The following is a 27,006-nucleotide window of genomic DNA, read 5'->3' as shown; positions in this document are numbered from 1 at the left end:
CCTAAGTATGAAGACATGACTGTTTCTTCTCAGTAAATTCATTACAAAAGCTTCTGCCAACCCTGATGACGCTCCCACACCATGAATGAGTTGGCTGTGGACCGTGAGTGGTCAGATCCATCCACTATTTTCGGTTGTTTTCCAGCGAGCACCTAGAAGCCAGGGCATTGAAGTTCCACTACTCTCTGTTCATTCAGCACCCAATTTACTTAACTCTCGGCATCTGTTTCAAAGGGGATGATCGTCTACTTCACCAGAGAATACGAGGCAAGACAAATTCCAGCCCAAAGGAAAAGGCAATGAAAATTAGTTTAAATATGTTCATTAAAAGTACTTCAAATCCATTCCACTCTCCCAAACTGCGTACACAGCACACACTGGGTGGAAACACCTTATTTTATTTTAGATCAAAGCCACCAAAATGAGCCAGAGATGCTTCTAAACCTCTCCAAACTACTGATGACTAGGTCTCAAATAATTTTGAATTACTAGTAACAACAAAAGCTATTCGAACATTTTGTCTGCTCAACAAGCCAACTGTTGTTTGTTGTCTGTTTTTGATCAAAAGGAAATAAAAGGTTCACTGACACTTTATAGTACACACTTCTTGTACAACTTCGTGTGTGTGTCAATTCCTAATTTCTGGTTTATCTGTTTAGTTAACCTCTGCTATTTTCTGGGATTCATTCCAAGAACTGAAATGCATTACTAAAATTGGCATCTCTGCCATCGAGCTTAATTTCGGAGAGGCTCTGAAGTGGTCTGAAACCATTTTTTTAATATTCTGCACACAACTTTATGCTAAAAAGTAAGACACTGTTCAAAAGCAGTACTTGACAGGAAAGGTGCAATTTTTGTTTTCCTCCAGAACAATTTGTATTTCCTCCAAATGTACAATACTGAAAGAGAATAAGTATTATGCTAAAGACACGTTTTTGTTGCAGTGATGCAAATACTGGCTTCAAGTTGAACATGATTCTTTAAGGTAGAGTGATCTAAATATTTACATGGAAACTATATATTTCTGAAATCTTTTATGAGTGTTTTTAACTTTGGGTTGGAAAACCCTAAAAGCATAAGTCATAAACACATGTAAACAAAATGCCAAGATCTATATAGATTTTTTTCAATTTCATGAAATTATGAATCTAGCAATGTTTTAACATGTTAAAGAGTTAAAGAATTATAAATTTTTAAGTTGGGAAACATCTCGGATCTATTAAAAGGCCCTCAGAATCTTAATCCAACCCTCTAATTTGACAGATGAGGAAACAGGAGGCCCAGAGAGGTTAAGTTAATACAGCTGTTGTGGATAATAAAGGGCAAATCATACCAAAACCCAGACATTCACCTCCAAGTCCAGGGCTCTGAAAGAGTATTTGTTTCATAATACTTATGGAAATAAAGGTTAACGGAGGACACTCCAGGCAACCCCTCAATATAAGGAACTCCCTCAGGCTTCCAGGAGCCAGACTCATCTTCTATTTGCAAACACACATCCTAGCAATAGCACCAGCAATGATCAGTTTCTCAGACGGCCTCCTCATACCCGGGGTATCCAAAGTGCCTCCTCAGTTGGGTCTCTTTTTCTCACCTCTACAAACCCCTTTCAATGAGCGCTTTGGAGGAGACTGGGTTTTGTTCCGTTTTTTAAATTTGCTTGGGGAGAGCAGGGGAGGGTGGAAAACAGAGGCTCAGCTCTAAACCTACAGCACAAGTTTTTTCGTCTGTCATCCAAACCAACAAATCCTTCCTCCGGGCCCCAGGGCTTACTGGTTTATGTCGCCGTCCCTGTAGTTTCCAAAGTAGGAAGGAGACCTGGAAAAGAAGTTGCCCGGGTGGCACGTCCTTTCGGTGGCGCTCAGCAGGTGCGCGCCCAGGCTCGGCGGGCTGCCCTCAGCCGCGCGCCCCGACCCTCCTGCCCCGGGAGCCTCCCGATCCCCGGCCGCCCGCCGGGCTCTGGCCCCTCTGGTGGCGCCGCCGGGCGGGCTCCGGACTCCCGGTCCCCAAGTGGCCCGCGGGCTCCGCGCGGCTCCGCGCGCCCCAGCGCCCGCTCCCCGAGCCGCCGGGAGCGGGACGAGGAGGCGGGAGCGGGAGGAGAGAGAAGGGGCCCACCTGGATGCCGGTCCCACGCGGGCGGAAGGCAGAGATGGCGGCGGCACGCGGCTCGGGCACCTGCGTCGCTCGCGCTCGGGCGGCCGTGGCTCTGCGGTGCGGCGGCTCCAAACTCCTCGCCAAGGTGCCGGGCAACTCTCCGGAGAGAGGAGGGCAGCGGAGGGCGGGAGGCGGGGCGGGGGGGCGCGGGGAGAAGGAGGGGAGAGGGAGGGAAGAGCCGGGGCCGCCCGCGCGCCCCGCGCCCGCCGCCACCGCCCCGGGGCGGGAGGAGCGGACCCCGAGCGGCGGGGGCGGTCGCGCAGGTGACCGGGGGCGGCGGCGGGCAGTGCCTGGGGAGGAGAAGCGGGGCGCTCGGGAAGGGGACCCTGCCCGCCCGGAGGCCGAGAGCCGAGGCGAACCCAGCGGGGAGGCGGCGCCGCTACTGCACCCGGCGGTCAGCTGCAGCGCGCCCACCTGAGCCCGTGGTTCCCAGGCTCTGGGCCAGGCACTGGGCTTCCCTCTGATCCTCCCACTTCCAGACCTCCAGGTCTCTGCTGCATCCGGTGTGCACAATGCTACGATAAAGATTGCTATAATTGGGAGGAGGGGGAAAGGAAAGCGAAATGGAAAAGACCAGAAGTAGCGAGGTAGTGAGTTTCCTGTCAAGGATGTTTCAGCCAAGCATTTTGGTCGTGCTTGTCAGAAAGGCTGAAGAGGGCCCTCATGCATCTAGTGGGGGTTGGACTAAATGGCCACTTCTCTTTCAATCTTGAAATTCAATGGCTTTTGACATAGCAAGGAAAAAAAAATGAAAATTAAGAAATCCATCCTTGAACAGTCTGATTCCAATCCCAGTAATAGACATTTTCTTGCTCTCCACTAGAAATGTTCACTCATTGATTTGCTTCTTTATTAATACATTTTTAATGAGGACCTACTGTGTGCCAGACAATATGCTAGGTGGGGTTGTCATGTGCCTTGAGCTTGAAGTTATGACAGACAGACATGCAAGTATTCATATAATTACCACTCAGGATGGGTGATTTAAAGGAAACCAACAGGATGAGGAAGAAAGAATAAAGGGGAGTGGACATTCTCTAGATAGAGTGGATGGTTAATTTTCAAAGGTCTCTATAAGTGAACTCACCTAACACCCTCATAGGAAGAGACATCAAAGGCATAGAGAAAAAGCAGTCCAGAGATGGGCAGGGACGGAAGCCGTGCCTCCTGGCTCCCTGGACCAGCCACCTTGCCATCTTGTGAAGCTTTGTAAATGGAACCTTTCCCCCACAGGAATATCCTCCCAGGACCAGTGTCAATTTTCTGAAGAGCGTTTAGATCTCCAGACCACTTATCAAGGCCACTTTATTCAGAAATTTCATATTTGTGCACTGAATGGACTTTCTGGGGCATCTGTGTAGGCAAAAATAACCCAGAAGCACTAACCTTTGGGTTTTCATCAAACCTCAAAAAACAGCCAAATGTCTCCATTGGATCAAGATAAGAGTTGGAGCAGAGATACTGACTTCCCCAAATTATTATGAAATAAAACAACACAACAGAATCCTTAATTAGATAATCAGTATGAACTAACACATTAGTTTCCTAGGGCTGCCTTGAAAAATGACTACAGACTTCATGCTTAAAACAGCAGAAATTTATTCTCTCCCTGTTCTGGAGGCCAGAAATCCAAAATCAATGTGCATCAGGTCCACACTCCCTCCCAGAGCTCTAGGAGAGAATCCTTCCTTGCCTCGTCCAGCTTCTGGTGGCGTCAGAAATTCATTGCCTTGCCGCTGCATTACTCCAGTCTCTGCCTTCCGTCTTCACACGGCCTTCTCCTTTGTGTCTGTTGTCTTCTCTTCTGTCTACCGTAAGGACATTTGTCATTGGATTTAGGGACCATCCAGATAATCCAGGATGATCTCAGCTCAGATCCTTATTTAATTACATCTGCAAAGACCCTTTATCCAAATGAGGTCACATTCACAGGTTCTGGGGTTTAGGATGTGGACCTATTTTGGGGGGGAACCACCATTCAACCCACTAAAGCTAGTAAACTAATAGGGACAAAAGTCATTGTCTACTGTGGTATCAGGGTGTCATTCCAACACCATTATTCAAAATTATATTGATACTAAGTATAACTAATTATTTTGTTGTAAACTACTAAAAATAAGTATCATTAAACCTGGGCATTCTGAGGAAAAACTACCATAAGGAAAAGAAGTACAGAGGCCCAAGCCTTCAGTTCATGTTTGAGTCACAGGGGATACTTGAAGGCCAAGGGTGGCTCCTCAGAAGCTACTGTTGTTACATGAATGCAGAGGTACCCCCCACATCCATGTGTATGGATTTCTGATAATGTGATCCACTGCTAAGTGTCCGCCAGGCGCCGGGCTCTGAGTCAGGAGCTCTCAGCGGGCTTACATGCCAGGTCAGGGGGCACTTTTGAATCTCATTCCCTTTGGCACAGATATGCCTGCTGCATACCTGAAGCGTGATAAAGAGTTGTCAAATGAATAGGTGAGTAAAAGAAATCATTACCAATCAGGTAGGCAATTATTACCACACTGGAGAACATCTATAATAAGAAGATAGGATTTATTAGAGCAAAACAGATTAACACCCTGACTCATTCAGTATTTTCTCGAGTGAGAGAAAAATCCTTAAAAGGAAACCTTTGATTTAAAAAAGAAAATAATGAGATCACCTATCTTCTCTTTTTAAAAAAAAATCAATAATATGCCTATTTGCACAGATACAGATCCTGCTGGGAACAATCAATCATGACTGAAGTTATAGTTACTTAAAGTGAATAAAATATTTTGTCCAAGTATTTCACTTGATATTTCAAAAACATAAACATTATTCAACTATTAATGTCATAATATTGATACAACATTTTTTTTTAAGTTTTTCTTTTTTTCCCCCCCTGGGAAAGATTCACTCTAGCTAACATCTGTTGCCAATCTTCCCCTCCTTCATTTTCCTCCCCAAAGCCCCAGTACATAGCTGTATATTCTAGTTGTAAGTCCTAGTTCTTCTACATGAGGCACCGCCACAGCATGGCTACTGACAGAGTGGTGTGGTTCTGTGCCGGGAACTGGCCTGGGCAGCCGAAGCAGAGGGCGCTGAACTAACCACTGGGCCATCAGGGCTGGCTCTGATGCAACATTTCTTGAAACTCTTTACAAACAATGATATCAGTGACTCAACTCTCTTCTGGTTCACCTCTTCCCTCTTTGACTTTCTTTCTCACTCTTCCATTCTTTCAGTTTTAAACGATCAACCAATATGTTAATAACTACCAAACTGAATCTCATTCATCAACTTATTAGGGTCACGGGCCCATGCCTGAACCAGTCACAGTGGCCAATGAGTTGGAATATGATGACCATCCAGGTGTGAGTCACCTGTGCACTCCTGGAAAACAGGGAGCGGGAGGAAAGTTGACCTCACCCTAACCAAAGAATTTAGAGTGGGGGGAGAGTGGTACCCCAAAATAAAATGAAGGTGCTCTTACTGAAGGGGAAGTGGACAAAAAGCACAGATATCCACTACAATAGAACTCAAAAAGGTTTGTTGTTAACTGAATATAGTTTTAATTAAACTATTAAACTTCACCCTCTCTATGGTGTTCTAAATGTTTTCTAGAAAGTTGTTTTAAATGAAATGATAATTATAAATATTGATTACATGTTTAATTACTACAGAAATCTTAAAAATTTACAATTATGAAGGACTTTGAAAAATGCTTTTAGATGCGTCGGAGGCCATATAGTCAAGCTGTGGGCTCTGGAATCTGATTGTGTGAGCTTTTACGCACATTTATTATGAGACCTTGAATAAGTTCTTACCCTCTTTCTGTCTCAGTTTCCTTTTTTGTAAAATGGAGAAGATAATAATCACCTCTCTGAAATGTCATGAAACGTAAGGAGATAATAACTATGACTTTAGAATAGTACTTCTTACCTAGTACTCTACTATGTTTGCTCATTATTAATCTCACTCAGTCTTCACAGCATCCCTGGAAACCATTTCGGGTAGTTGTACTTTGATTATTTATTTTTCCATTAATAGATAATCAGTATCTATTATGTATCAGGTACCATTACCAAGATAAACAGCATGGGTCCACGAGGAGTCAAGTGAGGATTCCCATAGTTCAACCAGGTCAGTGTAGGCACCACATGCGGGGGAGCAGAGCATGGAAGGAAAGGACAGAGGAGAAAAGGCCCGAGACCTTAGGGGACTGCAAGAAGTGTAGCTAGAGCCCAGGGTATGTTCAGAAGAGTGTACCTGGAAAAGGACGTAGAAGTCTAATAGGAAGAACTCTGAAGGTCATGTGGATTTTGAAAGTCGTTTGGACTTTAACCTCTATGAGTGATGACATGTTGGAAACTTTTAGACTCAGGAATTACGTTTTCAGATTTGTAGGAAGGAAAGCACATCCTGAGTGTGTGAAGTATGGCAGAAAAAGAAAAGAATAAGCCTAGAGCCAGGGATAACAGCTAAGAAACTAGGCATTCTCAGTAGATCAGTGCTTCTCAAACTTCAATGTGCAACTGAATCCAACTAGAGATATTCAAAACACAGACTCCTATTGGGGAGTGCTGGGGTGGGGCCTGGTGTCTGCATATCTAATAAGCTCCCAGGTGCTGTCAGTGTTGCTGGGCCCCAGCAAGGCAATAGACTATTTAAATACCACCAATGCTGTTTCCAATAAAAATAAATTTATATTTAACGTATATCAAACTTTTAAGTCCTCATGGAGAAATAATTTGCAGCTTGTAAAGTTGCAACTGCTAATTGAAGAACTATTGTATACAACAAGACAACAAGATAGAAATATTTTATCGTGCTTCTTAAGGTATCTCTGAGAATAAACCCCTTTAAAGCCTGAACATCCAAATGAAAATTACTATGTCATGTGTAGGAGGGAGCTGTGGTTTGTGTAAGAAGTATAATATAGGATCTGGTGATGGTCTTCTCGTTGTGTCAACTTGACTAGGCTACGGTCCCCAGTTTATGCAATCCAAACACTGATCTAGGTGTTGCTATGAAGATATTTTGTATATATGATTAAAGTCCATAATCAGTTGACTTTAAGTAAGGCAGATTATCCTAAGGAATCAGAGTGGGCCTGATTTAGTCAATAAAAACAGAGCTAAGGCTTCCCTGAAGAAGAAGAAATTCCACCTGTGGACAGACGCTTTGGCCCATGACAAAGAGTTCCAGCTCGCCTTTCCTGACAGTCTGCTCTGTGGACTTTGGACTTGCCTCGCCAGGCTCTACAATCACATAAGCCTTGTAATAAATATCTTACTATATATCTCCTACAGGTTCTGCTTCTCTGGCTGAACCCTCACAGATTTTGGTAAATGGAAGCAAGGTGCTACTGTAAAAAAAGACCTAAAAATGTGGAAGTTTGGTCGTGGGCAGAAACTGGAAGAATTTTGAGGAGCATGATAGAAAAAGCCTAGCTTGTCTTAAACAGACTGTTAGTAGAAATATGAGTGTTAACCTCTCTGCTAGTGAGGACTCAGAAGGAAGTGAGGAGAATGCCAGAGAAAACATATATCAACTTAGAGAATACCTAAATCATCATGAACAGACGGTTGATAGAAATATGGATATTAAAGTGGCTGCTGGGGAGCACTCAGAAGGAAGTGAGGAACATGTTCTTGGAAATTTGAAGAAGGGGGATCCTTGTTAAGTAGTAGCAGAAAGCTAAGCAAAATTGTGTCCTGCAGTTATGTAGAGAGCAGAACATATGTACAATGAAATTGGACGTAGAGCTCAGGAGATTTCCAAGCAAAGTGCTGAATATGCACCCTGACTTCCTCTTGCTGCCTATAGTAAAATGCAAAAAGAAAGAGATAAATTGGGGAAAGAATTCTTAAACAAAAAGGAACCAGGACTTGATGATTTAGGAAGTTCTTGGTTTATTTAGTTTCCAAAAGACGCAAAAATTAAGAGATTCACTGCCAGGAAAGCGTGCTGTAGAGAAAAAGCCAAGAATGTGGCTCGTCACCCTTTTGCTAATACTTCAGAAAGGTTAAAAAGTCACAGTATTCCGTCACACAAAAGTCTCTTTGAAGAGATTAAGTATATGACTCATAGATCTCCTCAGAGCCCCAAAATAGAGAAGAGATTATCCATATGGACACGCTTCTTTTCTTCTGGAGTGAATTCCTTTAACATACACAGGAGACCTAAAACGTTCTTGTGAATTTCCTACCAGTAGAAACACTGCCAGCTTGGAATTAGAGAGATAAAGACCAAAATGGAAGAAAACTATTAGACCCCCAAAATCCTATATACAGGAAACAAGCTGATAAAACTACTCAGCTAAACACAGCTCACACTACAAAACAGACAAAATTCCTGGGGCCTAACGCAGATCTCATGAATAAAAGCCTCTGGAGATGGGGAAACAGAACTCTGTATGCTAATAGGCACACCAAATGAAACTGGAGAAAATTAGTTTTGGAGGAAAGCAAGAATTATAGTTTACTTCAAACATTGGAAAGGCAATAATCAAGAAGATGTGGTAGGTTTTTCTATATAGCTCCTGTAAAACAAACTAAAATCAGCGAGTGGAAAGCATAGGTAGCCAGATTTAAATCAAATCAAAGGAACAACTTTCCAGCTCTCACAGCCATTAGAAGTGGAATGGCCTACCTGGTGGGATAATGAGCTCTTCATCACTAGATATTTTTAAATAGAGACTAAAGGACTGTCCATCAAGAATATTGTAGGATGAGATAGGGTGGGAAAGAGGTTAGACTAGAATGATGGTGATTATAGTCCTCTATCACATCAGAGAATCTATGATTTGGAGCTGCAACTTCAGAGTATTTATATGAAGAAGTTTTGGGGTGAAAACGACAAGTTATATAGTAAAAATGTTATCTATTATCCACAGTAGAGTTGATTCATAGAGCATAAACAATTTTTCGCTCTAAAGGTGATGATTGCTTCACTTGCTTTGCCCATATATGTTCTCTATGGTAATAAATAAATTATATATATATATGCATGTGTATATATATATAAAATATTATTCCATCTTATTTTCAAGACAGGTGAGGTGAATCAGTAAATCTGAAACAGGAAAATTAATTGATGTAGATTGTTATTTGAACATACGTACACAGGCTTTGACTGTAACCAGTTCAGTGAAGCAGTCAAGAACCACTAAGTAATTTGACAGCTTATAATGTATATGCTCTACTGTAACTTTCAGACTGATTGTGTCTGAATCCTTTAAGTCTCTGCAGGAACCATTAGTGTCCATGATTATGGGTATTTAGCAGAGTTTCCCTGACATTGACCAGCTTTATATTCTATATCCCATTAGTAATATCAAAGAGATGGGGAATACACTGATAGAGGTGAAAGGACATTACTATTACATCTAAAAACAATGGGAGATTGCCCAAATGTTAAAATTTCATGAGAGTGATTTGAGACTATTTGGTTATCATGGTCCTAAAAATCACCACTAAGCTTGGTTTTTATTTTGTGATTTCTGCGTTGCTACAGTTGCTCTGATTTATTCTTGCCTTTGGAAGGGAAAAGAGTGATGGAGTAGCAAAAATGGAATCTCAGAATATGTGATGAGGCTTTGTGAGATGGATCCAAAGCCATTTGAATCCAACAATGAGAGAGCTGTATTTGCAACTTTAAAAGGTGTTTTGATAAAAAAGAATTCATCAATACAATTAATTAGGGTAAATATTCAAGTATATTCTTGGATTTGAGTAAATGCCTTCTTATATTTAATTGTACCGAATTGCATTAGTTGTATAAACAATATAACTGTCTAATTAAATAATGAATTCTTAGACCAAAGCAAACAGAAGAGAAAACCTTTTCCATAAAGATGTTTAAACTTTGGAGTCACTTGACATGCCACTTGGGATAATTAGCAGGCCAACTTATTTGAGTAAATGGTAGCCAGTACCTCTGTCTACACCACAAATATATTTAACAATGGAAAGTTTAGAGTGTATAATGTAAAAGCTGATTTAATGAAAGCCTAAAATCCATTTTCTATATTAAACATAAACGGTATCCCTAAAATACATTTCCTTTTTCTAAAGGTTTTAGCAATTCAAAGTTAAATGAAGTACTTAATAAGACATGAAGAAAAAACACTTAAAAATTTTAGAAAAGATTTAGAAATTGAAGAACAAATAAGGAAAATCTAAATTTCCAAATATTTAATAAGCAGGATAATTAGTGTCAACTAATGAGGTTTGACCATCTTAAATGCTAGCAATTTTTTCCTTAAATGAATGATATTCAAAATTCCTTTTACTAAAATGTTATATCCAGGCCCAGAATTTAACCCAATTATCCAGGAGACAGTTCCTATAATACTCACTATATAACAAAATATTCTACCCATATAATTGCTCCACAAGCGCTTTTTGAGTGAATGAAGCATTTTATGAAAGAAAGAAAAAGGGAACAAATATGTACAGAACAAATGAACACTTCATTGCCACGTTATAAATTATACAAGACAGATACTACTGATATGGGAAGTTTAAATATTAAAATACTTCAGGAAATTCTTATGCTCTTCTAAGAAGTTCTAAAAATGTATTCTTGGGGTGCAGAAAGAAATATAAAAACATATCATGAACTTATATAAAAAAATTAAAAGAATATTTAGAAAACAGTATATGAACACCTACTTACACACAAACAGATATATCATTCCTTCTAGGAATTTTAGGTCCCATGTAATATTCTTAAGGTATAGCCCTGATCATTTTATGCTCCTGTTCAAAAGTGATCATGGTCCTCCACCATCTGCAGAAAAAAGTTTAAACTCAGTCTGCCATTCAAATTCATTCTCATGTATTGTCCGAGATCTACTTTACCAGAGTTTTCTACTACAGAGGTCAACTCATAGTAACCTAAACACAGCTTTGGTTTTTTTTTTCATTTCTTGCTTTTGTTCATACTATTCCTTCCTGAATGTTCTTCCCCCATTCCAAAACTCCCCTCCCTCAACCGTCACCCATCACCATACTGGTTGAAATCCTAGCCATATGCCAATATCCAACTAAACTGACCCATCTTCATGATCTCCCAAATTGGAGCTATACTATCTATGGTCTATGATCATTTGAAAATTTATTTTGTCTCCATTTTATAATGAAACACTTTCTGATTCATCTAATGGTTAGCTGTGCACATATCTATATAAATGTCCTAAGGGCAAAGGTTGTTGTCTTATCATCATTATTTTTAATCCTAAAAAGTGTTTATTACAGAATCTTGGATGTAGAAATTGCTCAATTAATATGCATTGGACTGAAGTATAAAAGGCAAATCTTGTAGTTTTCCATTTGTATAATTAAAAAGAACAAAAACAAAAATCCTTTTTTAATGAATAATTATTTCACAATGACTATTTACCTGTAGGACACACATGTAAGATCACGTGTTCTTTGGAAACTATTCCTGGGAACTAGAGCCATTCAGATGCTCCTTAAGGCCTGGGGCAGCCCAGTTACTGTCGGGCGCTGCTCACCGGCCAGCTGCCCCAACCTGTAACTTATTTAGGCTCCTAATCCATTGGAACACTTTTCCTTGCCCTTAGAATGCTGCTGGGATAAATACGGGAGAACTGTATTACCCTGACTACCTGAAAAACTATCTAACACCAATGAAACTCGAAGCAGCTATTTAAACTAGGACCAAGAAGCTGTTTAGACTTGAAAGGCAAATCAATTGGATTATGTTTACAATTTAGTAGCAAGAATAAAAATTATTTCACTCCAAGGTTAAAATTAGTAGCAGAACTGGGACTAAAATATGACTTTTCCTCAAGGAATTTATTTTTTACATTTTTTCAGTACTTCGTGCTGTATCCTTATATTTATTATCCATTTACCTCCTTATCAGAAGTGGGCACCAGTGTGTAAGAGAAATTACAAAATTCTGTAAATTTTATACTTCAGCCAAATTAATTATTACTTCCTTGCATCTAAAAGAATACAATAGGAAGTAAAGTTAAGAGAATAAATGTGGAGAAATTACTCCTAGGCTATGCCTGAAAAGGTTACTGTGAATAAATAGTTGGCTAGAATCATTTCAGAATGATGCAGCTAAATGAAGTTTTCATAGAAATACATTTCAGATTTAAGTCCCTATGGACCTTAAAGGAAAGTGGCCAATATTTCTGATAATCCTGATGATTGGTACACACATGCTATGAATCAATTTTCACACAGCACAAAGCACTTTCTTCTCGGCAGGAGGATAATGGGATTTGAGAGCAAAAGCACCAGGGCTGCTCCCTGGTCTATAAGCCGAGTCTCGTAGGTAAGCTGTTGCAAAGTTTACGAATTTACAATGAAAAGGCTGAGTGTTGTTGTCTTTGGGTTTTTTTCAGAGCCCAGGTTCTAGTTCTAAATTAATCAGTCATAAAAGACATGGTCAGTATCTTTTTAATTATTTTAGTTACTTGCCTTGATCATATCAATGTGACGTTAAGGAAACCTTTGATATTGTGGTCCTGCTAGATAGATACCCAATTCAAAGAAATTGTAGAGGACACTTACTCTTTTATCAGCCAGTTCCCCTTCTCCCCTTCCTCTGATCAAAGTATTTCCTTTGGGCAGAGGAACCGATCCTCCCCCGACTCCAGGCATGTGGATCTAGTGGGAGCTGCCAGTCACAGCATCCTGGCTTCGGAGGCTACATAGCACAAGGTCCAAGCTGGATCTATCATAGCGTCTCACGCTCCTGGCTCTGTAATTGGTCAGTGGGGAAAGGCCAGTCAAGATTGTTCTCTGAGGCTTTTCAGACAGGCCTGGAATTGGAGTATCAGGGCGTGGGAGTCAAAGCGGGGAAGAGCTTTTTCCCCTCCGATGGTGCAAATGTGTGCTTGTGAGCTACAGCTGCCAGCAGCCGGGTTCTCTGCCACATGGAAGAACATAGTCTGCAGTGAAAGACAGAAATTGAATTTCAGGCCACATAAGCAGCTGTTAAGAAAGTGTGACTTGATTTTTTTATGCAACTGAACTTAATTTCTTCAGTGAGATCCTGTTTGACAAACTGATAGAAACTAAACCTCAATGAATTCAGCATTCAGAATTCAGCATTCTGTTTCTTTTCCATAAGGTCACTTCTAACTTCTAAGCAGAGGGCAATGGGAGGGGAAGGTAGGCAGGGCCCAGGATAAGCAAAGTTTCTGATCCTTGGTCATCTGTTGAATTTGGCGTCCGACTCTTCACCCTGTCTGTTTTTCAGGTCAGGTGTTGATCTATGTGAAACGTGTTGTCAGCAGTGACTCCATTTTGTAGGCTGGACTCCATCTTGTTAAAAATATGAAACTATGCTGCCCTTGCTGATCTGCCAGAAGGGAGTTATTTGCTGAGAAAGGACTTTCTCAAGAACTGTACAAAAACATACTTTTTCTGGTAGCAACAAGATGTCCTTGAGTAAGACAGTGAACTGTAACAGAAATTTACGCTCCCCAACAAACAACTGAGGTGACTGTCCTGGGCTCTCCCGGTTGCTGATAAAAGCTCCTGACTTTAACTCCTCAGGGGGACACTTTTCTGGCCACTGTCAGAAACTACTGTGTCTCCCAAACTGCAATTCTAAGACCCCAAATAAACACTCTCCTTTTCTTTTGCAGTTGCCTTTTTTTTCCTAACTTGGCATCTACATGGGTCCATGCCAGCCGTCACTTCAGGATCAATGACTCTCCTTGCTTGCCCCGATGCCTTTCTGAAATGCACGGAGAGTGCTCTCCAAACACCACTCTGGGCTATGGCACCTTGGTGAGGCTTTACAAGGCCCAGAACCATATCTATGCCACTCTCAGGAATTATTCTACTGCTCCACACCTTAGTGAGTCCTGCTGGAACTCTGCGAGTCTGCTTCAGATTTGACTACCTTCGTCACACATTCCTGCATACTGTCCCATGCTACCCCAAGTTGCCGAGAGCCCCAGGGTCTTCTCTCCACCTCCAGCTCTATCTGGGATAAAGAGCAATGGCTCTTCCTATTCTGTGATTCTCTCAGCTCTTGGATTTCCCTCAAACTCACTGGGAGTGTCTGTTGCTGCTCCCACATAGGGTTCAGTAGGATATAAACTTCATAGGGTACTTCAAAATTTTTGTTTCAATTATAGATTGGCTGTAGGTGATATTACAAAACACATTCAGTTTAAAACACTAATAAACACAAATGGCCACTGTGCGTGGCTTAGCAACCAAGTCATCTGCTGGGTGCAGGGCCTGTTTCTCAATAGTACACCGGCTTAGCTCTCTTTGCTTCTCTCTTGGCTTTCTTCTTTTCCCCCTGACTTGGAATAGCTCTCTCAATTGTCAGAACCTGAATTGACTCCTGGTCTGTTTTTCTGAGACTCAAAACACAGTCTGCTATGACATCTTCTGTGGCAATGGACACAAACATGTCCATGATTGGAAGAGGGTTATACGGTAAATAAATAAAAGTACTAGGGAAAAACATAGCAGCTAATGTATCAAAATACTCCTCCACAGAGGCCACAAGGGAAAACTGAGTCCTGATGGTACCTAACTCTTGGCCCTAGGCTCTCAGTCCCTCCTAGAGGGCCTGCTTCTGCCTTCCTGACGCTTAGTTGATCGACTCTTCCTTTAATTCTGTGAGCTACCTCAAGATCTTTCCTCAAATCCCTCTTCTTACTTAAGCTAATTCAAGCTATGTATGACATAATAGCTCAGCCAAAAATGGGACTTTTTTTTTTTTTTAATTTTTTTTTTTAATTGATGTTTTAATGGTTTCTAACATTGTGAAATTTTGGGTTGTACATTTTTGTTTGTCCATCACCCCATATATGACTCCCTTCACCCCTTGTGCCCACCCCCCACCCCCACTGCCCGGGTAACCACAGTCCAGTTTTCTCTGTCCATGTGTTGGTTTATATTCCACATATGAGTGAGATCATACAGTGTTTGTCTTTCTCTTTCTGGCTTATTTCACTTAACATAATACGCTCCAGGCCCATCCATGTTGTTGCAAATAGGACGATTTTGTCTTTTTTTATGGCTGAGTAGTATTCCATTGTATATATATACCGCATTTTCTTAATCCAATCGTCAGTCGAGGGACACTTAGGTTGCTTCCACTTCTTGGCTATGGTGAATAATGCTGCAATGAACATAGGGGTGCATAAGCCTCTTTGGATTGTTGATTTCAGGTGCGTTGGATAGATTCCCAGTAGTGGGATGGCTGGATCATAGGGCATCTCTATTTTTAATTCTTTGAGGAATCTCCATACCGTTTTCCATAGAGGCTGCACCAATTTGCATTCCCACCAGCTGTGTATGAGGGTTCCTGTTTCTCCACATCCTCTCCAACATTTGTTGTTTTTTGTCTTGGTGATTATAGCCATTCTAACGGGCGTGAGGTGGTATCTTAGTGTTGTTTTGATTTGCATTTCCCTGATGATTAGTGATGTTGAGCATCTTTCAAAAATGGGACTTTTTATTTCATGGAATCAGGGAGATTTGAATAGCTGGATAACAGGAAGAGTAGACATGCAGCTGGTCTTCAGGAGCCCTAAACCCACCAGCAACCTTCTGCATCTCTTATCTCTGCTTCTCAGTATGAGTGGGTCTCTTTCTCTCTTACTGACTAACTCTCTCCACATGGTGGGAAACATAGTTACTGACCATTCCCAGGTTTTCCATTGACTGGTTTCCACCACAAGATAAAGGAGGAAATAAATCAGGGTTTAAAGTTTCTATTAATTTGTTTCAGTAGTAGCAATGTAAAGAGGAAAAAAATTCTTGAGTTCACCAATTCTTCTTCCATGCTATGTGAACAATAGCTTGTGTTTGGGTTATTACAGAAAAAAAAAAAATCCTCTCTATAATTAAGCTATTGTGGCCCTTCTGAAGTTCCCTTTTAACAGTGTATAAAGGAAAGAATGAATTTAAAAAGATTGCTTTGTGTCTTTTCTTAAGCTAAATGCAGAGAAGAGAAAGTAATGAGAATAACAGCAACAAAAAATGTTTTCAAACAGATGAAAACAAAAAATCATGGGTTAATGCCTTTGCAGTCGAAATTAAATGTGATATAACGTAACAAAGAAGGATATTACACAGCATAGAAGAATTTTAAAGTCAAGGAGACTGAACTATGATAAATATATATGCTGTGTTATTCTACCCTGTGAAGCCTAGGGCACTCCAGAAGTTTTTTTCCAGTTATAGATTGACTGTACTTGACATTATGAAACACATTCTATTTAAAACATCAATAAACACAAATGTCCAATGTGTGTTGCTTAGTGACGGAGTCATGCATAAATGAGCTTCTGTAATTATTTATAATAAAAAAGACTTGGAATAGTGCAAATACAAACATTTCTGTATCTGTGAACATGGAAGTTCTAAGTCACTATCACCTAAATTCCACACTTCATGTTAAGAGTCCTTTCGTCTTGCTAAAACTTCCAGATGCACTCTTATCCTCTCCCTCTATCCCTTCCCCCATCAAACTCCAATGAAATGCAAAACTGAAAGACGCAGAAAGGAACCACTGTAATTGTTACAGTTCCTCCGATTTTCCCCTGACAGTATTTCCCTCTTTAGCAGGAATGGGACAATAAGTTATGCAAACAACTGAACCCCAGGAACCTGAGCGCCTGCCATGACAACTCTCACATTGGCAACTTTCACTAGATTTGTAAGATTCTTGTGGTGAAATGAATTACAGCTGAATTCCCATAATATTTCATAGTCGAATAGTCATTTAGCGCAACGGTTCCCAGACTCTGGAATTTAAAAGCGAAATTTCAGAAATGTGTGGTGAACCAGCGTAGGTTTGCCAACTTTTTCTTTTGCCAAGGAAGGATTTACGGAAAATAATGTTCTCCGCTATCAGCATCATTTCACAAAATAAAGGACATTTTTAAGGCCAAAGAAGCAGGCAGGACATTATCTCAAGTTAAAGAAAAAGCGGGGGGGGGTCATCACTCCCAAGAACAGAGAGTAGACAACTATACACTGATTGCTTCCGTCAGACTCTGCCAGGGAAGAGATGGCACCCTCAAAGGGTTAAACTAAAAATATTTCAGTGAAAAGACTGTTTACAGAGGTGCAGGCAAAATTTTTAAAAACCCAACGATGGATGGTGAGTTACCCGGAGACTAGCCACGGCAGGAAGCCATTACTTCTCCTGGGTCCTGAAGGGGTGAGGAAAGGCAACAGCGTTTCCGGGGCCAAGTGAGAGCCGGAGTTGACAGGAGCTGGAGCTGGACAAACGCAGCCACCGCCAGAACTATGATGAGAAAAGGAGAGAATGGGGCTAAAAATACCATATCTATCTCCTCCATCCTGCCTGAACCCAGCTGGAAATCAGAAGGCAAGGAGGCTTGGGTGTTGCAGTTCATAGAGTCAGCCTCCAGGAGCACAGAATAGGTCCAAAAGGATGGAAAATGGATCCAGGGTGGGGCCCACTAGAGCATATTGATGTACTCTGGTGAGGGCACTGGGACCAGACAAAGGGAAGGGTGTGCGTGTGAATGTCTTTTTTCATTTCAACTGCAGGAAAATTACAAGAGAAATTTTATTTTAAGATATAATATTACATGTAATTATATGCTTGATATATTTGTCAATTAGTGACTCAGTATTCAATAGTGTACATCAAGTGGTGCTCGAAAGGGCAACATGTTCCAGTACTTTATTTTTATCATAATCATTATTAAAAATTCAATTTCACATAGGTGTAAAATAGAAGCAACATTCAACACTTTCATTTAGCTTGGAACATTTTGAGGAATTAAGGAATGCCAAAATATAACAGCCTCCAGGCCTCAGAGACTTCTCCTACCCCAGAGGTTCCTAAACTTGGCTGCACATTGATATCATCTGGGACCTTTAAAAAAATACTGACGCCTAGTTCACACTCCAACATTCTGATTTAATTGGTATGGGGTGAAACTTGGCATAGGAATTTTTTGAACTTTTTATTTTAGAAGTTTTAGATTTAAAGAAAAGTTGTAAAGGTAGTGGAGTTCCCATATACTTCATACCCAGTCTCCCCTATCATTAACATCTTACATTAGTATGGTGCATTGGTCACAATCAGTGAACCAATATTGATACATAATTTTTAACTCAAGTCCATACTGCATTCAGATTTCATTAGTTTTTACCTTATGTTTGTTTTCTGTTCCAGGATCCCATCCAGGACACCACATCACATTTAGTCAGCATGTCTCCTTAGCCTTCTCTTGGCTGAATTAATTTGTCAGAATTTTCTTTTTTTTTGATGACCTTGACAGTATTAAGGAGTACTGGTCAGGTATTTTGTACAGCATCCCTCAATGAGGTCCGTCTAATGCATTTCTCATGATTAGGCCGTAGTTATACATTACGTGGGGAGGAAGACCACAGAGTGCACTTCTCATCGTGTCAGATCATACTAGGTACATACTACCAACATGACTTATCACTGTTCATATTGACCTTGATCACCTGGCTGAGATACTGTTTATCAGGTTTCTCCACTGTAAAGTCACTCTTTGTTTCCCCTTTCCATACTGTCGTCTTTGGAAGGAACTCACTATGCACAGCCCTCACTTAATGAGTGGGAAAGTTTGTTCCACTTCCTTGAGGATGAGGATCCACACAAATTATTTGGAATTCTTCTGCATGGGAGATTTGTCTATTTTCTCACAACTGTTTACTTATTCAATCATTTATTTCTATCATTATGGACTCATGGATATTTATTTTATATTCTGGAGTATAACCCAATGCTACTTTATTTTGTTGCTCACATTGTTCCATCTTTGGCCATTAGGAACTCCTTCCTTTGGCTCTTGTCTTCTTTTGACATGCCCCATCATTGTGGGTATTTTTTTTAGCACTTCCGTACTTTCTAGCACTATAAGATGCTCCAGGCTCATCTTGTATATTTCTTGTCTAATCAGCCATTTCTCCAAGGATTCCTGACTCCTTTTATTGGAGAATAGAAACAAATATATGGGTGCTAGATGTGTCCTTGCTTCTAGGCCCTTGCAGCTGACAGAGCAAAAAATATATATATGTGCATATAACTAATCCCTGTATATAAACATATCTGTAAACATTTCTACATGTAAACATCTGTATCTATAGTAAGATAGCCATGGGTTCATACTGATGTCTCCAACTCTAATCTATAACCACAGGGATCATCCCTGCCTCCTCCCCTTACCCACCTGTAAGCTCCTACTTCAACAGTGAGAAACCTGGCTCCCGCTATCCAACATCCATTTACTTAATTGTTTAATTCCAGGATACATGTACAGTGGTTTCAGAACTGTTAATCATTTCCCCTATGGAAGACTTTATCAACTAGAATACAGCATTTATGCACAATTCCTTTTTCCTTTCGTATTATAGTCTCCACTCATCGCCAAATTTTCTTGTCAGCCAACTTTTCCCCTAAGCCCTGCAGTGAGGTGTTTTTCATACATTTGTAACATAGTTAGATTATTTTGTCATGTTTTTTATTCCACCTTGGGATCTCTCTACCTCCTAAATGATTTTTTTTTAATTTGCATACATTAAGGCTCACTCTGTGCTATAGAATTCTATAGGTTTTGACAAATGCATAGTGTCAAGTACCCACCATTACAGTATCATACAGAATGATTTCACCACCATTATCCTCTGTACTTCACTTGTTAAACCTTCCCCCCTCCACAAACTCCAGAAATGACTGATCTATTTATTGTCTCTATAGTTTTGCCTTTCCGGAATGTCCAAAAAATACAGTCATACAGTATGTAGCCTTTCAGGCTAGCTTCTTTCACCTAGAAATATGCATTTGCCATTCATCCATATCTTGTGTGACTTGATAGCTCATGCTTTTTTACTGCTAAACAGTATTTCATTGCATGTATGTACCACAGTTTGTTTATCCATTCACCTATAGGAAGACATCTTGATTAGTTCCGGATTTTGTTGATTATGAGCAAAGCTGCTATAAACTTTCACATGCAGGTTTTTGAGATAATAAGTTTAAGTTGTTTTAAGCCATCCAGTTTGTGGTACATTTTTTTAAGGCAATCCTAGGAAACGAATACACCCACTGAGAAGACTGAGAAGGGGAAGCCAGAGAGGTAGTAAGGAATCCAGTGTTTCAGAAGTCAGAGGAAGAAAATGGGTGGAGAGTTGTTTGTACTGTCAACTACTCTGGACTGGTTGGATAATACCCAAATTGTAAAGTATCCATTGAGCTTATCATTACACAAATGTATAGACATTTATTATTAATATTATAAGGAACTGTTAGGCAGTTTCAGAAGTGGATCAATTCTGTCTAAAAGACTAAGGAAGATTTCATGGAGGGCATGGCATTGAAGCTGGAATTTAAAGTACAAGTAGGATTTCAATATGCAGAAATGGAAAGTATTGCAGTTAGAGGGGGGAAAAGTGAGTGAAATTATGGAGAGGGAAAAATTCAGAACATGTTGAGGAAATGGCCAATAGAACACAAGGTCTTTATAAAGGAGACATTATTTGGGATCAGATCACAGATGTCCTTAAATGCTAAGATAAGAAGTTTGAACTCTTCTCTAGAAATGGAACATGGCACAATATTTAGTATTAGTTAGGAAGGTTGTGTGAAAGATGTTGTATAAACACTGATGGGTGAGCAAAATGGACAAACATCAGGAGACTGTAGACAAGGAAAACTGGATGTTATTAGAATGCCCAAAGGAGGGCCGGCCCGGTAGCGCAAGCGGTTAAGTGTGCGCACTCTGCTGCAGCAGCCCGGGGTTCGCTGGTTCGGATCCTGGGCGTGCACCGACGCACTGATTGTTAAGCCATGCTGTGGCGGGCGTCCCATATAAAGTAGAGGAAGGCGGGCACGGATGTTAGCCCAGGGCCAGTCTTCCTCAGCAAAAAAGAGGAGGATTGGCATCGGATGTTAGCTCAGGGCTGGTCTTTCTCACACACAAAAAAATAATAATAAATAAATTAACATTCCAGTGAACTGGAGCCTACATTTAAAAAAAAAAGAAAAAGAATGCCCAAAGGAGACATTCTGAAAATCTGAACTGAAGTGACAGTGAGAATGGAAATGTAGTTCCTGTTTTTGAAGCCCTACCATATGCCAGGTCCCCTACTGGCTGCATTATATCTGCTATTGCACTAAACCTGACAACACTTCTCGGTGGTAGAATTTGTTATCTTAATTGTACACGTGTAGAGACTGCAACTCAGAGACATTAGGCATTTTGCCCAAAGTCACAGAGCTAATAAATAGTGGGGTTGATATTTGTACCCAGAAATTTGGTCTATTTTTAGGCTCTTGCCTCATCAACTTACCCCAACCCATCTCACAGCTCATGTTGCAAATTTTGGATTATTCAGAAAACTTACTAAAGGAGACTCTGCACACTTTTCAATTTTGCACCACCCCCTCCAAAAAGGGAAGAATACTGTGGAAAAACAGTAATTTGGTTTGAGAAACCCACCGTATTGTTGGCTTGCAGTTTGTTTGCCATATATTTTCCCCATCTTTCCTATCTCCTAAAATACAATGTTTCACTATCACAAACATTTAATAGCTTTCCTTTCCCCTGTTGGTACCCAAGGACATCAGGTGCATTTCGACATAGCAAAGAGAAGAACCCTTTGAACTACCTATGAAGTGCTGCTGCTCAGTGCACACTGGTTTTCCTCTTAGACTAGAACCACTTAGTGTTTCTCTGTCAGACGCTCACTGACGACCATTTACCTTTGAGACATACGTGAATGAATCAGACAATTTTCTAATGATACTGAATTGGAAAGAAAACAGAACCTTGATTCCTACTTGTAAGCTTATTGTCTCAAAATATAGATGCAAACTTTGAAAGAGGGCACTCTTCTGTGCTTGATGAGATAGGACACAAGCTATTCCTTGATGAGCTTTTAAAGAAACCTTTGATTTATTTATTTTTAAATAGTAACATATTGTGAAGTCAAATGTGTACTTACACATGTGGGGCATTTAAGGAAATGATGACTGTCATTGCAAAGTAACTGGCTGCCATCTTTTGAGGATATAAACTAAACTAAAAACAGGAGAACCGGAGGATTAGGAAAGAAAAGCACAGGGACCGAATAATTGCCTTTCCTCGTCTGTTTATATAATAAATGCACTTGTTGCCATGGCAAAGGAGCCAGTCTGCTTTTCCCATTCCTCTGTTTCTACCCATCATTATATCCAACACCAGGAAATGTCATATTTCATCATCATCTTTCCTGGATCATTATGTTTATCCATCTACTCTGCACTTACTACCCTCCCACAGCCTTTTTCAGAGGAATATTGGAGAAAAAGTGATTTCAGGTGAGACAAGTGGCCTCAGGTACAGTTGGAGGACTCAGGAAGCAAAGCAGCGTGGAAAGGAGGTAAGGGGAAAGGACTGCAATAGTCATTTAGGCAGGAAGCCCTCCTAGTCTTGGAAAGCCCCTCAGATCCAAGAGGAAAGAACTCTAAAAATGCCATTTAAAGCAAATTCCACATTACTGATAAGCTAAATCAACTTTGTAGAGGTCTATTTTGGCTCTCTAAACACACAACCTTAATGATGGGGGCAACTTTCTCTTTCGAAAGCATAAAGTCTAAATCAGGGGAATTAATACCACGACTCCAGAACAGTCACGCAACATAGGGAGTATTCTGCCCAATTGACAATGCCACATTTTGTCAGGGACAGTAACACACTAATGTGTTTTCAAAAGATGGCAACCAAGGCCTTGCAACCACATTTTCTCACTTATTAATTCATTTGTGTATTCAAAAAATAATTAAGAGCATATTGTCTGCTATGTACTGATCTAACTTGAAATTAAAAAAAAACACACACACATGAGTAAGACTTTATCCCCTTCTCTCAAAAATTTCACACTTTTATCCAGCCACGCGAGAGGCAGTTGAACAGACAAGGTGTTTTTATTTTAGAAAAGAGAAGACTGAGTTTGAAGAGCAGCCCCTGAGAAGATAGCAAATTTAGGAAAATGCCCCAATCTGTAGGAAACAATCAGCAAGGATAAGATAAGTGGTTTCATCCTGTTTATGTGCCCTCAGGCCTGAGTGTATAAACAACCAGTTTAAATGTTGTTTCTTGTTCACTCCCATTCCACCAATCATGAGGGCCAAGGGATGAGGTAGCCTGCCCTTCCTTTCATAAATCCTTCAGTTGCAGACTCTGATATTCTTGTCAAAACAATCCTACAGGACAAAGGGACTATGGGAAATCTCAGGACAGGAAGGGTTCCAGCCTTGAACAATCTAGGAAAAGTCCAGCCAAGGAACAACCTGGATTTTGCCTTCAAATATTTGAACAGTTCTCATGTGGAATACGGTATAGACTAGACTTAGATAAAGTTACAAGAAACTACACTGAGACTGAGAGGATACCACATATAAAGAACAATCTTTCAAATCAATACTGAAAAAAACTCTAGAGCAACACTTGTTCAATTTTAATGTGCATGTGAATCACTGAGGAATCCTGTTAAATGTAGATGCTGATTCAGATCTGGTGTGGGGCCTGGGATTCTTCATTTCTAACAAGATCCCGGGTTGTGCTGCTGCTGCTGATGCTGGGACCACATCTCCTGTGTCACTGCTCTAGACTTATCTGACAGTGGGGCTCATTAGGATATACTGGGTTGCCAGTCACTGGAACTATTTAAGAAGAAACTGAATAACTATTTGTCAGGAACGCAACAGAAAGGATTTCTGTACTGCATGTGACAGTGGGCTAGATGTTTTCTTTCAAATCTACATGGTTTGATTGAGGGATTTTTATAAAAGAATTAATTTTACATGTGATTGCTTCTTTTAAATATCAAAATACTTGCACATAAATAATGAAGAAAGTAAAGTGAGACTTTACATCCCACTTCAATAGATGTGGAAACAGAAAATCTGAGACATTAAGTGACTTGTTCAAAATTCACTTTGTCATACAACTAATTTATTGAGCACCTACTCTTAGCAAAGATCTGGCACAGGGCTGGACAACCAGCAATGAACAGAATAGACATCGTCTCTGTCCTCCAAAGATCACAGTCTAGCTGAATAGCACATAACACATCTATGTGATAAATCTCATTTCTATTAGCACATCGAATTGGTAGAAAAAGACTGTAGGATCAGGAAAAACTGACTACAGTGCCAGTGAGACCTAGGGGAAAAGAAATCATCATTTGAAGTGTCAAGTGCCAGAGAAGAGCACCACTGAATTTTCCAAGTCATTCTGACTCCAAGAGGATGAACAGCACGACCCTGGCACTGTGACAGGCCAACATTTCACCCGACTCCAAGAAAGTATGATATTGGCAAGGATTAAATAATCGTAACTTCTACAAACAAAACAGAAACTGAAAACCCCATATACTCACCTCCCCACCAGCTGACCTACCCATCCCCAAGTTTATAGGATGGGACAGAAGACCTCTGAAATTCTTCATATTGCAAAAATAGGCAGACTGAGACCTTGGGGGAAATAGAAATGCACCAAGACATTACAGGCTGATCAGCACTTGTGTGTTCAAGTTTAGTGTGAAGTTAACCCAGGAATTTCTTTCTTCCTTCAACAGTCTGGTCCATATAGCACCTCACTAGAACTCTCTTTCAATCCCCTCAATAGTTCCCTGGATGATCTCCATCATATTTTGTTTGTCATTCTAAGACTCGGAGTACTGCCAGGACCATTATGGATTAGCATCCTCTGACTTCTGTCTCACTCTTACTACAAGGTTCTAATCTTCTAATCATTTCCCTATGCCATCTTAATTTTCTTGCCTTCAACCCACGATTCCTCGCATTTAAGATTTAAGCTCACTCATTAGAGAGAAGATTGAGATAAGGTGAAGTATTTTTATATATTCTCAGGTCCCCATTGTGTGTCAAAGTTCGAGTTTCCCGGGAAACAGACTAAGATGGAGATCCGTGTGCAGGTGGTTTATTGGGAAGTGATCCACAGAACACCACTTGCAAGAGAGTAAGGGAAGCAGGAGTGGACACCTGGGAAAGAAGAAAAGCAATACAGCTGCCAGAGATGCCTAAGACAACTTTACAAGGAACTCTGAGGCTGGGATGACCTTTAAGAGATGTCCCTAATTGAGGCAAGGAAAGAGGGCTTTGTACCACCTACGTTGATCAGTCATGGGATGGGTTGCTCCTGAGGTAAAGGCATAATCTTGAGTCAGTTGGCATTCTTCCTCCAATGGCTAGTCCTAAGACTAGACTCAGCTGTGAGATGTCAGCACTCCAGCAGCTGGAGAAATGAGTCTCGGTCCTCAGGGAATAATCTGAGCAGCATAGCACAGCATCCACTACAATCTACCTCTTGCACTGCTTGAATCCATTTGCTTCATATAATAAATTCACCTCATCTGGGGAGAGCTCCTCCAGAATTCTGGTTGGTCTTTTCTCTTGGAAAAACTTACAAGATGAAGGTTGGTGGGACAAACTGTAGCTTCCACCACTGCAGCTGGTCTCTGGACCATAGTTTATTCCTATCATCATTCTCTCTACTTCCTATTCTAAATTCCCTTTACTCAGCTAGCATCTCTGCTAGTCTAGTAGCTTAACTGGTGGGTGACCCAGACTTGCACGCTTGAAATATATGAGGCCCTGATTACCAAGCCCTTCTTCTCAGGCCATGGCTACTTCACTTGTTCATTTACTATCAACTTAAACACAAGAGTATCAAGAGACAACCCAGTGGATTATCTGGATGCTAAATGTGTTTTTCCCTGATGCCACTATCAGCTGCCCTACCACTTCCAGGAGTTAATCATCCCTGCCAGGATGGTGTCTCTTTTTTGCTGCTTGTTTCTTGGTATGAGGAGCCTAAAGTGGCTGGTGTTAACTGAAGCATAACATTTAATGGAACTCTTGCTGAGAAATTGTTCCCCTTTTGAAGTCCAGGAACTCTAGTCCTGTAAAAGCACAAATTTATGAAATGGATCACTGGGAGTGAGGATGAAAAGGAAATCTCTACTTCTATCCCATGGTTCCCATGTACTGTACTGATTGAGAGCACAGCACCATATAATGGTCATTGGTTTAGGGTGTGTCCTGCATCCTAGAGGACAGCACTCCATCCTTGCAGGGTATTATCTCTAAGCTGTTACCATGGCTGCACTTTCAAAGGCCATTTCCTCATTTCATGAGGCCAGCAGCTTCCGGATGGCACCATAGGTGAAAGAACCAATGATCCCATGGTCATGTGCCCACTGTCATATCTTTTTTGCTGTAAAGTGGGTGCCTTAATTCAATGCAATATTTTATCAGATAAATATGTCAGTGTATCAAACACTCTGTAAGCCCTCATGTAGTGGTGCTGACTGACACACAATAGGTAGGAAAGGCAAACCAATATCTGGATTATCTATCAATTGCAGTAAATATACAATTGCTCTCCTTCCAGGATGAAAGAAGTCCAATATAATCAATTTGCCTTCAAGTAACTGGTTGGTCTCCCAGAGACATGGCTGCAAAACACACTGTTTATGAGAAGGAGTAGTTAAGGAAGCCCAAAGTCAAGAAAGGAGACAAAAATGAGAACACTAGAGGAATTTGAAGTCTCTGGTACACACTGCTACAGCAAACATTAAAAATAGCCCAACTCTTAGCCAAATTAATATAAATCCTCACACTGACATCCTATTTACTTCAGGTCCTATTGCCCAATATAGTATGTCCAAATTTCAACAAAAAATTACAAGACATAACAAACAGCAAGAAAAACACAGTCCAAAGAAAGAAAGCAATTATCATAATTAGACTCAAATATGACACAAATGTTAAAATCATCAAACCAGGAATTTAAAACAACTGCAAATAATATATTAAGGGCTATAATGGAAAAAAGCAGAC

The 27,006-nt window shown here is 40.6% G+C and overlaps 2 protein-coding genes across 4 annotated transcripts in view; both read right to left on the bottom strand.

Annotated features, from left to right (window-relative positions):
- LEPR (leptin receptor) overlaps positions 1 to 1,823 on the bottom strand; it is a 77,381-nt gene extending 75,558 nt beyond the window's left edge. For all 3 annotated transcript variants that reach the window (XM_058538244.1, XM_058538242.1, XM_058538243.1), the window contains exon 1: positions 1,774 to 1,823. The gene's annotated coding sequence lies outside the window, so the exon portion shown is untranslated. The remainder of the gene's footprint in view (positions 1 to 1,773) is intronic.
- Positions 1,824 to 3,943: 2,120 nt separating this feature from the next.
- LEPROT (leptin receptor overlapping transcript) overlaps positions 3,944 to 27,006 on the bottom strand; it is an 86,355-nt gene continuing 63,292 nt past the window's right edge. The window contains exon 6 of the mRNA XM_058538237.1: positions 3,944 to 3,962. The gene's annotated coding sequence lies outside the window, so the exon portion shown is untranslated. The remainder of the gene's footprint in view (positions 3,963 to 27,006) is intronic.

Source organism: Diceros bicornis, chromosome 4 (assembly GCF_020826845.1).
Source record: "Diceros bicornis minor isolate mBicDic1 chromosome 4, mDicBic1.mat.cur, whole genome shotgun sequence".
Lineage (NCBI taxonomy): Eukaryota > Metazoa > Chordata > Mammalia > Perissodactyla > Rhinocerotidae > Diceros > Diceros bicornis.
This window is presented reverse-complemented; position numbering and strand designations above follow the sequence as displayed.